The 16307-nt window shown below is 40.1% G+C and overlaps 1 protein-coding gene across 3 annotated transcripts in view; it reads right to left on the reverse strand.

Moving 5' to 3' along the window:
• Positions 1 to 16307, reverse strand: part of SI (sucrase-isomaltase) — a 77982-nt gene that overhangs the window by 54701 nt on the left and 6974 nt on the right. Inside the window, exon 2 of one of the 3 annotated variants that reach the window (XM_048955400.1) lies at positions 6782 to 6876. The exons of the other annotated variants lie outside the window; for them this stretch is intronic. The gene's annotated coding sequence lies outside the window, so the exon portion shown is untranslated. The remainder of the gene's footprint in view (positions 1 to 6781; positions 6877 to 16307) is intronic. 3 annotated transcript variants of the gene reach the window in all.

Consider the following 16307-nt stretch of genomic DNA (forward strand, 5'->3'; position numbering starts at 1 on the left):
TCACGCATTCAAACTTTGCTCAACTGAGGGAATCACTTGACTGCCAGTGCAACCTTGTACTGTCCATAAAGTTTATGACAGTTGAAAAAAATACTTTCCAGTGATACTTTTGTGTACAGATATAATTATCTCAAACTCATTAAAAAAAAAATATTGATATTAAATCAAAAGAAGTTGCTACTATAATAATACAAAACTTTGCATGGCACTCCCAATTTGTCATGAAGGAAATACAAAAGCTAATGAATTCAGCACATTACATCTTTTGACAAAGTGGCAATTTTACCTAATTTTATTCCAAGAAGGCTGTTTTGTAACTATTATTGAAATCTCGTTTTCTGTAATGAAGGGACCTGTAAAGGGGCAATTTTGCTGGAAAGTTTTTCAAGATTAGGAACATAACATGACATTTATATCCCCCAAAGCATCACCAAAATGATGCGGGAGAAGATCCTCCCAGTGTTACCACGTTTATATTTTGTCCTTTCTAATAGTTTCACCATAGTGCTGTGTCATTGGAAGACTGAAAAGGAAAAGTAAGGACAGAAATTTGGAGATTCTTTGACAAGAACCTCATAAAGTGAAAAGATGTATTGGAAGAAGTTGCAGGTGGTGATACATATCCAAAAGGAATGTAAAGTAATCTCGATGGGAGAATAATAAGTAAAATGCCAAAATTGGTATGACACTAGAAAGGAAAAATTATTATTCATATACAGGAGAATGTCTCAGGTATTGCTCACAAAGCTTGTTATCATACCACCCCATTAACTTTTATTGTAATATCTGAAGAGAAATGTTTATGTAAAATAGTCCTAGAATGCAGCCTAGGTTCTTTGAGGTCTAGTACCAAAACAAAACACCTGTTTATTCACTTTTTCTTTTGACTACCATACGTTTCCAGCAGAACATCCAAAATAACACTCCTGACCTCAAAGCTACAATGATTAAAGAAAAAGCTACAATTAAACATGATTAAATCATCATATAAGTTTGCCTATTTATCAGAACTTTTTGTCAAAAAAAGTGCTCAGCAAAACACTCTGCTCTAATATTCATTCCTTTTAATTCACTTTTTAAGAGAAAACTGTCCTTGGACATTTGACCACATAACACGACTCTTCCATAGTTAGGGACACACAAAAAGTAGACAAAATGGCTGTGCTTATTTAAGAAAGACATTCCAAATCCAGAATTATCTCCTAAGATAGAAGTGAAGCACTCAGCAATAGTAAAACATTCAGCAATAGCCACTGTTTCTGCCTGTGCATGTTAGAAACATGACGAAATAATAATAATTTAATGCTCACCTGTGAACAGTGCTTCAAGAGGAAAAACATCTGATATGAGTTTTTTTTTCACAGAATCACAAGATTGCAGAATCATAGGGGTTGGAAGGGACCTCCAGAGATCATTGAGTCCAACCCCCTGCTAAAGCAGGTTCCCTACACCAGGTCATACAAGTATCCAGGTATCCAGGCAGGTCTTGAACATCTCCAGAGAAGGAGACTCCACAACCTCCCTGGGCTGTGTGTTCCAGTGCTATGTCATCCTCATCGTAAAGAAATTTTATTTTAGCCTTTATTGCTCCTGAAACAATTCCATTGCAATAAAAAGAATTCAATTTGAAAGCATTTCACTGAAGTACAGAAGCAAAAGATCTCAATACCTCCTGCCTTTTTGAACTACAGGCAGTACCTTGAGGAAACATAATGGGCCATTAGCGCGAGTCAAACTAATATGTGACTGATTTGGACTTACGTGGTCTTTTTTACCCTGTATTTCCAATTTCCTTACTTTACAGGGAAATTGCATTAAATTCAGGCCTGTAGGTACACTGATCCTCCTACGAGATGTTGCCTACTTCGCTGTTTTGCTACATAATTTGAAAGCAAAGAGCAGCTTTTAGATGATTTTTAAGCACAGTCACTAGAGATTACTACTCCCTCTGACAGCAGTTTATTCCCATCAACTTTAATTGTAGACATGCTTTACCAATCTATTTAGATCGTATGCTGTTCTCTTGGGATACAGAAAGCCATCACCATGAATCACCATTACAGTAAACACACAACAATTCCTTCAGTGAAATAAAACTTCAAGACCAATATTTATTAGTTAACCCTGAAACTTCAAGTTTAATTTTGCAACATCAGTGTCAGGGACCTCAAATGTCTGGTGGAAGTCTTACTAATTGATGGGATCACTTGGCAAACTCCATTGGTTCCTTCCAACTTAGGACACTGTGATTCAGTGACACTACAGCACATCCATTTATTTGCTCTTCATTAAGGACTATGAGACAGTAATAACTGTAGGAATGACTGTCACCCCAAAGAGGGAAACTAGAAAGGGAGGAGATGAGAAAAACCTATGGGGAGCACTGGAGAAAATGTTTCATGCAAGTTGTCCTGAAGGCGCAACACATCCTGTGTAGTAATTCATTATCCCTCCCTTCTGCAGGGCAGCACTTGGAACTTGCAAAAAGAGAGCCAGGCACTAATGACTGATGTCAGCGAGCACTTCCAATCTTTATTTAATGTATTGAACAATACCCTGGCAAATTGGGTAAGACTGGAAGCAACACGATAACCCTGAATCTGCATTTTTAAAGGCCTGAAAATCCAATCAAAAGGTGTGCTGCAGTGAGATAAAGAACACAGTTTTTGAAAAGGAGACTCTAATTCATTAGACACGTGCCATAAAAATAGCTCCACTCTGCTAGACCTGAAGCTTGAACTGGAATCTATGTACTGTTTCAATTTTTATTTTCCCACTTATCTAGTTTTACAGCTTTCTACCATACGGTCCTTAGGCATCACAGGCCTACATTTAGCCCACTATTTTCTTTTATTTCTTAAAGAAATACAGTATCTGATGGTGGCAAACGCATAAAGTATCTAAGTTCCTGACTTCTACTCCAGAGTCACGTTACACTGTTTCAGTTTCTCACTTGTTGTATATTTACAGAAAATTAGGACTTCAAACACCGAGATCATTTTAGCTCCTTTAAGAGCATTTAGCAGGCTTCGAATATGTTTGCATCAAGTGATCTAAATCCCAGAACAACCCCTTTATAGGCATAAAACCTCTCAAGCGAGGGGGGGAAGCTTGCAGCAGAGGTAGTGTAGAAAAAATGACTATTATTTATTTGATGAAAAGCCGAACATGTTCCTTTCATTTCCTACCTTGGAATGTACCTACATGGAATGTGCTTTCTGAGGCCGACTTGACTGTGTAATTCAGGCTGGTCTCTACATTTGCATTGCAAAGACCCAGCCGTTAACAACCATTAAAAGTTTGCAACTCACCCTTGTTCCTTTGTCTTAGTGATTTCTTGAACATGGGTAAAATGCATTCAGTTGCATCCAGAGAAGACGCCAGATAATGGGTCTCACAGCTCAAGAAGAATCAATGGGGCTGGCTGCCTTGGCATTAGGTGACTTCTCCACCTGATCACATCTGGTTTTCTCATAAACAGAAGAGATTCAAACGGAGGGGGGAGAGGGGGGGATTAGCCATTAGTATCCTTTTGAAGCTGGTGGGTACTGTTCATCCCTCCCAAATCAGAAACGAGGGTAGAAATGAGTAGAAATGGAGTTAAAAACCAAGCCACCTGGCAGGATAGTGTAGATGAGCCATGTGGAGAAAGAAACCAAATGCATTCTCTTAGAGTTCCAGCTCATGCTCTTTCTATGCATCACAAGCATCTCCGGGCTTTGGGGTCAGAGCCTGGCACGAAATAGCAACCACCTGGTTAGGGCTATCACAACCTTTTTCAAGGCCTCTGGAAAATAAATACATAAATAAAATAGGCTTCCTTCTTTGCTTCTGGGAGATGGGACCACGGCTTGCTGATGACCGAGGATGAGGCCCCAAAATTCTGTTGCCAGTCAGCAGGATGGGAAACCAATTCACCAGCCAAACAATTCCTCAAACAACATAAAGAAAAAATAATCAGATTATTAAATAATGCCCTGCCCATTGCCACAGAATATCCCCAAAGGTAACCAAAGTGGCTTTATGGAAATAAAAAGTTAGCTGAGATGAATTCACTCTTCCTAACTGCTCCACCAAGGATACCTGCAGCACACATTGCAGGTCTGTGTGGGGATGCAGAGCTGCTCTGGTTTCCTACAGCTCCTTTGCAGAAGTGCACTCATATTGTGAATCGGTATCACAAAATGCTGAACTGAAATACTAGCTAGCAATCTACCCTGATTGAATTGAACTGCTCTCCAATGCTAGCTCCACAGTAATTGCCTCAACAGCTGCCTTCAATAAGGCACTATTTATTTTTCAGGATTTGCAGCTTTAGTGGTGCTATAATTACAGCAAAAATACACAAGTCACTTAAATTACTGTAATAATTAAACTAGACTAATTTGCTCTAATTATTTCTTCCAAGACAAATAGTAAGTTTTCTAGTACCTTTTATCTCTTTGTAAAGTATTATCAAACATATTCAGCCTCCTCTTGGTTTATCCTGCTTCAACAATGCTCTGGGACACCGAGCTCGAATTTGACATGTAAGGAAATTATATTAAAAGAACTGGGAGCTAAGATCTCACTTTCTTTCTTTTTAAATAACAGAAGAATTTCACTACATTTCAGTTTACACTTGATACACAACATCAAGCAATATTGCTCCTACTGTTAAATTATTGTCAGCATACGATACTCAAATTGCACCTAGCTTGGCTGACAGCAAAGCTATCAGACACTCACGCCTACATGGCCAGTAAGTTGGTGTGTGCCTCCATTGACAGCCCTGCAATGGCACATTATCAGCTCTACCACCCACTCAGTCAAATATTCAAGTAGCCTAGGTACCTTCCTTCCTCACAGAAATATAATCTTTCAGATTTCTTTGCTTGCTTATTGCACTGGAGATGAAAGAGCGCAGATAGACAATCAGAACAAATGTTATTTTACGTAGGTTGGGATCTTAGTCAATAAGGAACAAACTATGACATCTATTTTGGAACTGGGAGGATAAACTCTTAAAAGGAAAGCCCAGTGCATGCAATGCGTGCTTTAAAAGTCACCGTTTTCCCTTTACACCCCTATAATGGCTGCTATTGAGCCAAAAAAGAGGCAATAACACAAGACAGCAATAAAGTATAAAAATTGACAGCAAATTCTGCCTTTTTTTTTTTTTTTTTTTTTTTTTTTTTTTCTATGTAAGGAAGGAAAATATTCTAACTGCAAACAAACTGTAAACTGTTTCACTGAATAGATGGCAACCTGTAAGTCTGGGCCAGGAAATAAAATCACTACATGTTTTATTGGTTTTCTACTCAGCAGAAGTGAGTACAATCATAGCTGAGTTATTTTAGGTCTTGACAAAGCAGTACATACAGCTGTCATGGCAGCAGCCACCCAAGGCCTTCAGTACTTATCACTGCTGTAATCAGCCAAACCTCTGCTCTATTTCTTCAAAGCATCCCAAACTTTTACAAAGCCTTTTAAAAGTAGAGGCTTCCAAGTTTTAGGTTTTTTTTCTGTGAGATGTGATTGATTTCTGTGAGAAGTGATTGAGTTAAAATAACAGAAGGGAGCCCAACAGGCCGAATGCATAAGATCTTCCAAGTTATTCTCTTTCCAATGAATTTTTTCATATTGCCGTCACAATTCCTCTGGATCACCAGTATCTTTCTTTGGGCATTTCCTGCATCTGTCCTCCTGTCAGACTGCACAGAATGCTCCACCAGCATCTCCTGCAGCATCAGGGTGCAGAGACCCTTCAAACTAGAGATCTGTGTGCTAGGATTTCTGATGTATATATCCTAGTAGAAACTATCTGACCAGGAGTTTCCTGTTTTCAGACCAGTGAGCAAATCCAAAGGCTTTGACAGAGGTCAACAGAGCCATGCTGCTTCCTGGCCTTGCCCCATCAGCTGCCTGTCCCAACCGCCCCTAAGGTGAAACCCATTTCACCTGCTGAGCACTTACAGATCTCTCCTGAAAATGTGCATGCATATTCAGATACGTTGATCTGACAGCTAACTAGAACCTTATATCTTTAAAAATAACGCAAAACAAAAACCTTGGGTTAAGTCACAACCATAAAAGGTACGCTGTAAATTTTTGGAGAGGGCAGAACTGGAAAAGCATTATCAATCCCAGCTCGTCACAGGAAGTGTGGCTGACAGGCTTTGACATAATGGTAGAGACTTTCCCACGTGGATACAAGTTCTCTGCCTGCTTTAGCAGAGGCGAGGCTGGCAACACCGCAAGTAGGGCCTATTCATGCCCACTTGTGTGCTCATGCACCAGATGGCAGGGCAAATTTTAGCTACAGTAGCGTACCTTTGAGTTAACAAAATTGCTACTGTTTTCACAAGCAGTTTAAATAATTTCAGAGAGTTAATAAAAGTGCTACTTTTTCATTTTCTGCCTATTCTTGGTGTCCAACACTAATTATATGCATTCTTGCACCCGTTGAAATTAATTTGGAACTAGATCAGAATATATATCAATCTTGACACTATGGTTTAACAGTCAGCATGCTAATGTGCCAAAGCTGTATATATTTAAACTATATTAAGTCTATAATAAAACCTAAAAAAATAAAAATAAAAAAAAAAAAGGAAAAAAAAAAAAGGAAAAAGGAAAAAAAAAGAGTAGGAGTTACTGGTTTCCACTAAACAATGAAAAACTAGTAACATACAAAAGAGCAACTATTAATATTTTGTTGCAATATCCACATTGGCTTATTGAAGCTCCATAAAATGAGCTGGAAAATAGAAATGTGTAATAGAAATTTTGTTTATCATACCTTTTTCACTAGTGCAATCCTCTAGCACGTGTCCCCAGCTGCTGTGTTGCTGCCTTCCACAGTAATTATAGGTCACTTTCTTTCACATAATGACACTTGAAGGTGAGAATATAAGGTCTAATTAGCTAAGTCAGAATTAAGCATACATGAAAACCTGCATGTATCCCTGCACATCATGTTCTCAACACATTTGTTTTCAAGAATTTGGAGGCAAGAAGATGTATACTCTAATATACATATCATGGCATGGCGTAATTTGATTAGCTGACGAAACCATTTCATAGAAGCTCTTCAAAGTGACTGGCAATAATGTATGTATATATACAGAAATTACAGATGGTTTCTGATTACTCTTCTGATTAGATAAAAGTGGTTTTTCATGAATTCTGATGCTGTCTCTACATATACTCTACTATGCATTTTCATAAATTATATATACACATTTAGATAGCCCCTAACAACATTCAACCTGTATTATTTATTCCTAATAAGATTATCACAAAGCCATCTGGTACACTTGCTCATGTAAAACTGGACGTACAACTGTGTCCCCTCCAGGATGAGCTTTACAGAACGGCGTATACAGATAGGGCATCAAAATGTAATAAATGCTCAGGTAATGGAGCTGCATCAGGGGAGGGTCAGGTGGGGGTTGGGAAAGGTTCTGTCCCAGAGGGTGGTTGGTGAGCATGGCCCCAAGCTCCTGGATGGGGTTTGGAATCCTGTACAATAGCTGGAAGTTATTAGAAGCAGCTCTAAAACCTGGTACAGTTTTTACACATTCACCTAAGACACACACACTTATGCCCTTTACACCTTGAGGTATTAGTGCTGTCATTCATTAACCAGGAGCCTCATGCATCTTGCAGCTCATCTGAGCTTCTTTAATATCATTGTCACCGCGAGGCTCAGTGCCATGATGTTTTGCATTGCTCTGCCCATCAATATAAGCTGTTTTTTGCCTTGTTCTTAAGATTTGTTTACCCTCTCTGCATGACAAATCTCCCTGCACAACTATATCATCTTGTGGGCACTTCATTTCCATGTTGAGACACACTCTCCTTTAAACTCTCTTGCAGACTCCCGAGTGCCAACTACAGTATTAGTGTGTAGAACGATTTGAATGATTTGAACTTTGAATACCTTGATTCAAGCTCTTATCAATCAAAGTGGAAAATAAATATGGTACTGACTCAGCCTGTGGTTGCCTACTGCAGCCACACCAGTGCTCTCCTCTTAACGGCTGCTGCCGGAGTCATTCCAAAATCTGTCTTTCCTTCAAAATCTGAGCTACAAACATTAAAATGTTCTCTGAGAAAACTGGAAATTAAGAGAGCACTGTCTGGGCATCCAACCACTTCATCACCAAGAAGCTGTGATGAAAGAAAAGGAACCCCAGGAGAATACTGCTGTGGGCACGTAAGAAGAATGCACTTGGTCAGTTGAAGCCTAGTTGTAGGATTACTGCCCTGGGTCAGTTACTGTGGCTTTTAAAAGGAATGTTTGCTAAAGTAACTTGTTATCTGATACACTGGCAGCCCCAGCTTGCTCCCAGGGTCCTCCTATAGGTCTGGGCTGATGGAGAAGATATCAGCTTCATGCGGAGCTCTGCTCTGTGCTGCAGCCTCTCTGCACAGGCTTGTGCCTGCACTTCTTTCTACTCTTTGCCCATAACAGTTCTGTAGTTCATACTGTTTTTACAAAATTGATGCTTTTTAGAAGAAATGCATCCAAAAAGTCACAGAAAACACATGCGTCAGTAAGCTTATTTAAGGTTTCCTACTGCTACCAGCACGTCACCTTTACTAACAATAACTATCTGTGTCATTTTGCACAACACAGAAGTAAAGAGCCTTGAAAGGTAAACTATCAATACTACTTACAGGAGAAAAGGAACACAAGAGAACATCAGCTAGTACACCTGTGAGTGCTGTGACCAGTTTCTGGTCTTTATAGATAAAAGACAGCAAAAAAATAATGAAAGGTACTTTGTAACACAGAGTTTGTAACCACGCTTTCACACACATAAAGCACCCCACACATTCCACTGTGAATCACCAAAATGCTAGCAGCAGCTCTACAGGTATCACTAAGTAGATATCTTTCCAGTTATTATTCTTTCCTTATCAATGCAGTCTTAATAATGAGGTTCAGTCTTTTCTTAATTCTACAGATTGAACAATGCAATGCTCACACTTTCAATAAACTTTGCTCCAAGGAAGGAATGGATTGATGCCTGCCACCATCAGACAAATTACTCCTGAACATTTGAACCTAGATCAATTTAGAAAGCGTAGTATATTACATCACCCTTTGTTTGAGCTGTGGCATTACTCAAAAAGCTTGTTTTTGTATTCACACTACTCCCAGTGAAATATTGTGATAATATCTGAAGAGACACATTTCTGTAAGATGGTCCTGGAACGGTGCCTGAATTCTTTCAGAGTTATATTTCAGGAAATGTGACTCTATATTTATTTTCTCCCTTTGAACTGCTATCTGTTTTCAGCAGGACTTACAAAATATCCCATCAGCTCTTAAGGTTGCAAGGACTCAAGAGGAATAAATAAATAAATAAATAAATAAATAAACCATTGTAATTGAACATGAATAAATCATCATGTAAATTAGCTTATTTATAGCTTTATCACAACCAAACACCACCCAACATTTTTCCATTGACCGTGAGAGCCATATCTCATTTTGTGCTGCTGTGGAAATAGTCACCAAAAAGAGATCCTTTCTTGGTTCAGTACAATTGCAGGCCAGTTCTTAATTGGGAAAAAAAAAAAAAAAAAATACACTTTCATTGTGAATAAGTCATTAAAAAAAAAAAGAAGATAAAAGAGCAGTTGCACTATTTTTGCACAAGAGAACAGGAACGAGCAAACAAAAAATGCACCACATCTCTTGAAACAATCCCTCTGCAACAACTACAAAAAACAAATTTGGAAGTATTCTATTGACATATAGAAGCAAAAACCCTCAGTGCTTCCTGTCTTTCTTGACTGAAGAGAGCATCTTGAGAAAGCATGGCAGGTAACTAGAATGGGTCAAACAAACTTCATGATCTGTAATGACCCAAACTCCCCAGGTTCAAGCTGTCAGATTCAGGTGTACGTGAAAGTTGAAGTGCATGAAGAAAATATGAGGGGAGATGTTCTTGTGAAACAAGTAGGATCCAAGGGAAATCCTAATTGCTTAAGAAAAAAAAAAATCCACCAGAAAAAAGCAGAGGACTGTGTACACTATCACTGTAAATAGATGCTATATCTGGTTTAGTACTGATATTGCTATGGCAAATAAAGAATAGATTCTAAGGAGGGAATTCCATCGTGTAGCTCAATAGAAACAACTAACTACACAACCTTCCCATTCACCAGTCAGAACCTGAATTCTGATTCAGGTCACAAATGTGAGAAAAGATTACTAAATTAAGCCACACCTCCCTTTAACTCCAAACCTATTCAAAAACAGGAGTAGGAAAATATTTTAATCAATGGCAAAGATGAAGAGGAATTCACCCAACCTGATGTGGTGATGCTCTGGAGTGCACTGTGGCTTCAAAACACTGTGAAGATGCTTTGGTCAGTTTAATTGTTCATAGCAAACAAGCCCCATGCTTGTATTCTCCTGCTGATCACCTTGGAGTAAATACACTGATTACATGTAGTCCTTAAATAAGCTATTCCAACTCCAGAGTATGACAGCAGTCTCCATGCGTTACCCCAATGCCAGCACTACCAACATCCTTGCAGAGGTCATGCAGAAAGAGCTCAGCCCTCTTTAACTTCCACAAGGGATAGTGGGATATTTATTTCTGGTGCTGGTGGATATTTATTTCAGAAGGCTCTGGTGCTTCAGAACCTCCTACGTGACTGCCAAGGGAGAACGTGTGATTACAACTCAACATTTGGGAAAGCATTAGGCAGATACTACAGTCTGTTTCATCCAAGAGGAGACAAAAGGAACACTGCTTTCCATAAAGGTTTATATCAGATGGCCTTCAAAGTTCCCAGTCAACCTAAATTATTACACAGTTTCAATTGCTACCCAGGAATTAATAATTCGTCAGAGATCATTCGATAGCATTTATACGTCAATGCGATTTTTTGCTCTGGGTTTCAAGAATATACTTAGAGCATATATGTTATAAAAGAAATCAGAGATAAGATGATACCATAAAAAAATGTCACTGGCAAGAGCAAGACAAAACCAATTGCATCTAACCTCCCTGTGACCACACTACAATCATGCAGTGCCTTTCGAGTGATCGTGCCTGTGTCTTGAAAGAAAAATTTATTTCCAGTAGGAAATACCTCCCATAGTTTTCTCCATGTACAAGCCACAGATGATAGGTCACAAACTGTTTATTCTACTCAGAGATCATTGCCCAGAATTCAATGTTACACTGCGATTCAGCTTTGAACATAAGACACATGATAAAGATAACACGATATCAGCTTGTAATTCCTAACTAGTTGTGTCACAAGGCTCAGGATTGCAAGCCAGAGACCTGAAGCCTCAGCCTAGTGGCCAGCAATCCAACCAAATTCATCCTAAGGCACTTCTGTGCCTTGTGCTTATGCAGCCCCAGTTCTTAGGAAGAGAAGGGAAGCAGTTCTCATGCTGCCTGCTTGCTGCCTCGATGCTGCACAGGGCTTCTCCAGTTTCAGAGCTGCCTTCACTCCTCTCAGCAGCCAGGGCCTTGCTGCTGCAGCATAGCCTCTGCAGAAGCAACCCTGCATCAGAAATGTCCCACTGTGATGGGACACACAGACTAGACTAAAGGAAATGTCACCACCTCCACCTCCTGCTCAAAGTGGGCTTTGCCACCTTCTCTTTTGATTAGCCACTTGCTCCAGGTGAGGATTCAGACAGTTCTCCCTTCAGCTCCTGCTCTACATACTGAAGCTCTCAGGTGTCACAGTTTTCAGAAAGCTCCTTCTCACACACCCAGGGGTGATGTCACACCTGCTGGCACTGCAGCTGCTGAGTGACCTGCCTTTGATGGATCTTCCCCTTGGCTTTAGCTGCTGCTTTCTGGTCCCTTTCTTCCTCACACAGCAACAGGGTCTTCCTCAGGGTAAGGTGAAACCAGCACATGAAATCTACTGGTGCCTTGCGCAATTCAATTGCTCCAACATGCACGGTGCTCACAGAAGGGAGCACTCAGCCTGTCCCAACCCAGCACCACCTAATTGTTTCTCTCAAAACTATTTCAGTGAAACAGGTTGGTCTTTCAAAAGAAAAACCAACTGCACTTCTGCTATTTTACTGTAGCCCAGTAGGCTGAGAGCAGGCTTTCACATGTGGCAAAGTCAGTACACTGACCAGGTGCCTGAATCCTGCCTCGGGATGCTACTTTTGAAATGCAGGGATGGTTCAGTGTCTGTGCTGTTGCCACCTTTACCCTTCATGACTGCTACCAGAAGCCATCAGTTAGCACCAAATGATGCTGACAGGGTGGGCACTGAGCGTAAGCACGCTCTGTTGCTTAAGGTTTTCGAATCATTTCTGTTGATTTAATAAGATGCTACCTGGTCAGCTAGTGCTATAGCTGTTCCATACAGCTAGCTCCATCCTGCAGGTATGCCTTCACCAGTCAGAACAGCACACGTAGCATTGTTAACAACATTGGCAGAGATCTATTTTGTTAATGACCATAACCATTCACTATCTATTAGGAACGGTTGCCCCTGACAGAATGAATAAACTAATTGATACAAAACAACTCTTAAGAAAATGATTACTTGTACCATCTCTTAAAACATCTCTTTGGAAATCTGGTTTTAATGATAAGTGCATCAACATCCCTGTGTCCAAACTCAAGGCTAGACAACTGTCACATCTCAGGTTTGTCTTAAAACCTCAATTTTTAAATTTATTATTATTTTGGATGAGCTCTTCCCTATCCTACACACTAGAACAGGTTGCCCAAGGAGGCTGTGGATGCCCCATCCCTGGAGGCATTCAAAGCCAGGCTGGATGTGACTCTGGGCAGCCTGGTCTGCTGGTTGGTGACCTGCACATAGCAGGGGGTTGGAACTGGATGAGCATTGTGGTCCTTTTCAACCCAGGCCTCTCTGTGGTTCTGTGACTCTGTTTCTTTTCTTACATGAAAAGTGGAGATTTTCACAGCTTTCAGCTACAGACTGGAAAAAGCTTGGGGGTGGAGAGTGGGGCGTATGGGGAATCTTTTGAGCATAAATAACACCCAAATAATTTCTTTCTGAAGGCTGAAGAAAAAGGGCCTCTGATACTGCAACTACATGTAGAACTGTGTTCTTTCAATTCACTGGCTACAGTGATCCATTCATTCACATTCACTGGGAAAAATGTAGTTGGAAAATTTCACATTCTTGACCTTTTCTAATAAATCAAGCCTCTATATCCCAGACTCTGGAAAACATCTGACATTTTCATGAGAATATTAAAAAAGATTTTAAAACAAATCAATAGGCAAGAAGGGTGGCTTCCATTGAAAACCCAAGATCCACAGTCAGTTCTACCAGTGCTTTGCCATGTACCAGCACTATCTTCTTTCCTCCACAAGGTTAATCATACAGTTTCCCCAATATAATTAGCAAGTGAAGGAGTCCATTTCCTTCTGTCTCATACCTCGATACAGTTGAAAAGGTTTTAATTTCTAAAGAGAAATGCTAAACAACAATACATGGGTGTAAACGTAGCAGGCATTGCATGTAACAAATGCTCCTTCACAGAGACTGTCTGGTGGTTTCTCCTGACAGCTCAGTGCTTTACATCAACTCCCATCTTCTGAGAAATAACACCAAAACAATTCATCTCATTACTGCAGTGTTTCCACCAAGGCAGTCTGCCACACATCTAAAATACAACTGAATAACTGATTTTGGTGTTCTATCAGTTATATTATGATTATAGAGTAAGGAGTATGATCCAACATAGAGAAATGTGTAAGGAGATTAGTGGAGATGCTCACGTAGCAAGATGGTACTGACTCATATCTGGATCTCATGGTAACTATCACAGTTAGCAATTCTGTAATTTGTACTTATTTTATGATTTGTAGATCCATGTCCAGCTGTAAACGTGAGCATGACTCATCTCACAGGCACGTTCTCCAGAAGATGCTTACTCAGTATTATTCAATGCTCTCTATTTTGTGCTTCTATTTCCTGGAGATATTTAGAGAAATAATTAGAATCGGAAGATGCAAAGATGCTACTTTTATTAATAATACAAGAAATGGTGACATCCGATGCATACACAGTTATTTAAAGCATCCAAATGCTCCTAAAGTACTCCATTTCAAAAATAATATTCACTTTAAGCTTTAATATTTTTGATTTTCAGTCAGTCAGGTTCTCTCAAATTATGATTATGAACTCATAGGAAGTAACCAAGGGTAAAAAATTTTTCATTTCCCTTTTGTACACTTCTAGTATTGCTCTTCACTGAGCACCTACTTTGCAGCTGGTTGCCAAAATAGAAACCTTCCTGAGCAACAGAGCATCGGTCATTTCGATATTCTGATTGCATAGTTGCCTTCACTGGGAATTCTGATCACAACAAATCCACATCATCTGCTGAGGTTTCCTAACCCTGCAGATGGGTGACCCTATTGAAGAATGTGGGGTGCTATTACAAAAGGCAAATCAATAAACAAATGACAGAACCCTGACCTTCGGGATCGCAAGCTTTTAAAACACAGCCAGTAATGTGGCCTCCCATTTCTATGAACTGCTACACAGAAGACATTCCCTGCTTTGCTGAGGCTCTGCATCCAGAGGGATGTGCTCACACAAAGCCATGCAAGGAGCGTTGCCCTGGAAAAGCAGTAACCTGAATCATGTCTTTTTGCTGTAACCCTACTGTTAATTGGTTGTGTCTCAAATAAGAACAAAACCAGACAGTACGTCACATCACTAGACAATGCATTGCACCTTTATTTGGAGAACTGTTTTGCTGTTTTCCATTCAAATTTGTTTGTGCAAGACACTTAATATGACTATCTGTAATACCTTCCAGCTTCCAGACTTCACTTGGTGTGTGCACCCTTGGTGCTGCTGACACCCATGTTAACTGAAAAGTGAATTCAGCCTCCCAACACAAGTTGCACACAGTTTTGTGCTCAGTATTCAATGCCAGCATGCATTTGCCTTGATTTAGAGGGCTATAATCTGTTCATTTTTGCTAAGATGCATACACAGTTTCTATGGTACTGGAAAAAAGATGATCTATGGCAGCCCCTCCAGGCTGCAGTACAGGTCTGTGCAGTGCTGCTCCTGCCAGCTATTCTCCCATCCCTTGGCACTGCAGGTGCCACAAGACACCACAAGAGCATCCCTTCCACTCACAGATATATCTCACAGGATGGCAAAATTAACGCTGAAACATCAGCCCCAATATGAGTTTCACTCAAGGTGGGAGGGAATCATCTCCACAGTAATTTAATTTCAGGCTGCAGAACAGAGATTTTTCATCTCCAACGATTGCACTTGAACACAACGCAGACATTATTTCAAACCCCTAAAGACAAGCTGAGAGGTTAGTCAGATTCAAAGAACAGTTCTTTCCTTTTTATATTTCTCCTCACTCTAGCTCACAGCACACTTGGAATAGAAACCCACATCTCCTTCCTTGCTGTCTTTACTGGTAGACTGCTGTCTGACCTTTTTCCCTATTGCAAAACATCTTTATACCTATGGGCAGGCTAAAGCAAAGTGATGCGCTATTGCCTACACAAAAGCCAGTGGCTGGGATAGCAAACAAATCTCTGGTGCTGTGCTGCTGCCTCTCAAGTGAGAAACCGAAGATGACACACCTCTCATTACATTGTGTTGTTCCTTGTAAAATTTATGAATCTACATTGCGCATATTTTGAGTTGCAAACATGACCTGCATCTGAATGTGATGTAAGGCATGCAAAGGACAGCTCCTAAGAACGCTGCTAGTTGTTTATGTGCAGAGTTACAGTAGATAATGTTGAATGTGAAATATGTAGCATCTGAAACACGACATTAAGTTAAGGTTACTTGTGCAGAGGATGCTGAGATGATGGGCAGTGAGGCATTGAAATACAGAAGTATAGCAGGGGCAGGAGAAGAGGGCTCCAAAGGTTCTCCAGACACACAGCTTCTTGCTACTGCTACAAAGACACACACAAGGTAAAACATTACAATAAATTGCTTTGGTACTTCTGTTAGGATAAATAATAAGAGCTCAGTCTAGATAAAAGAACTTCTAGTCTTCATTAAAGCTATTCAGAAGAAGCATCAGGCAAGCTAATCCAATTAAGCCAATGCAAACATGGGTAATGACGTGCATGGGTGAATGTATTGTGGCTGCTCCATCCCTGGAGGTATTCAAGGCAAGGCTGGATGTGGCTCTGGGCAGTCTGGTCTGGTGTTTGGTGACCCTGCACATAGCAGGGGTTAAAACTAGATGATCTTTGAGTTCCTTTTCAATCCAGGCCATTCTATGATATAAACACAGTTCCACCCTAGGGCAGTTTTTAACCAGATTCAGAAGTTGGCACAAC

The sequence above is a fragment of the Lagopus muta genome, chromosome 9 (genome assembly GCF_023343835.1).
Source record: "Lagopus muta isolate bLagMut1 chromosome 9, bLagMut1 primary, whole genome shotgun sequence".
Taxonomy (NCBI): domain Eukaryota; kingdom Metazoa; phylum Chordata; class Aves; order Galliformes; family Phasianidae; genus Lagopus; species Lagopus muta.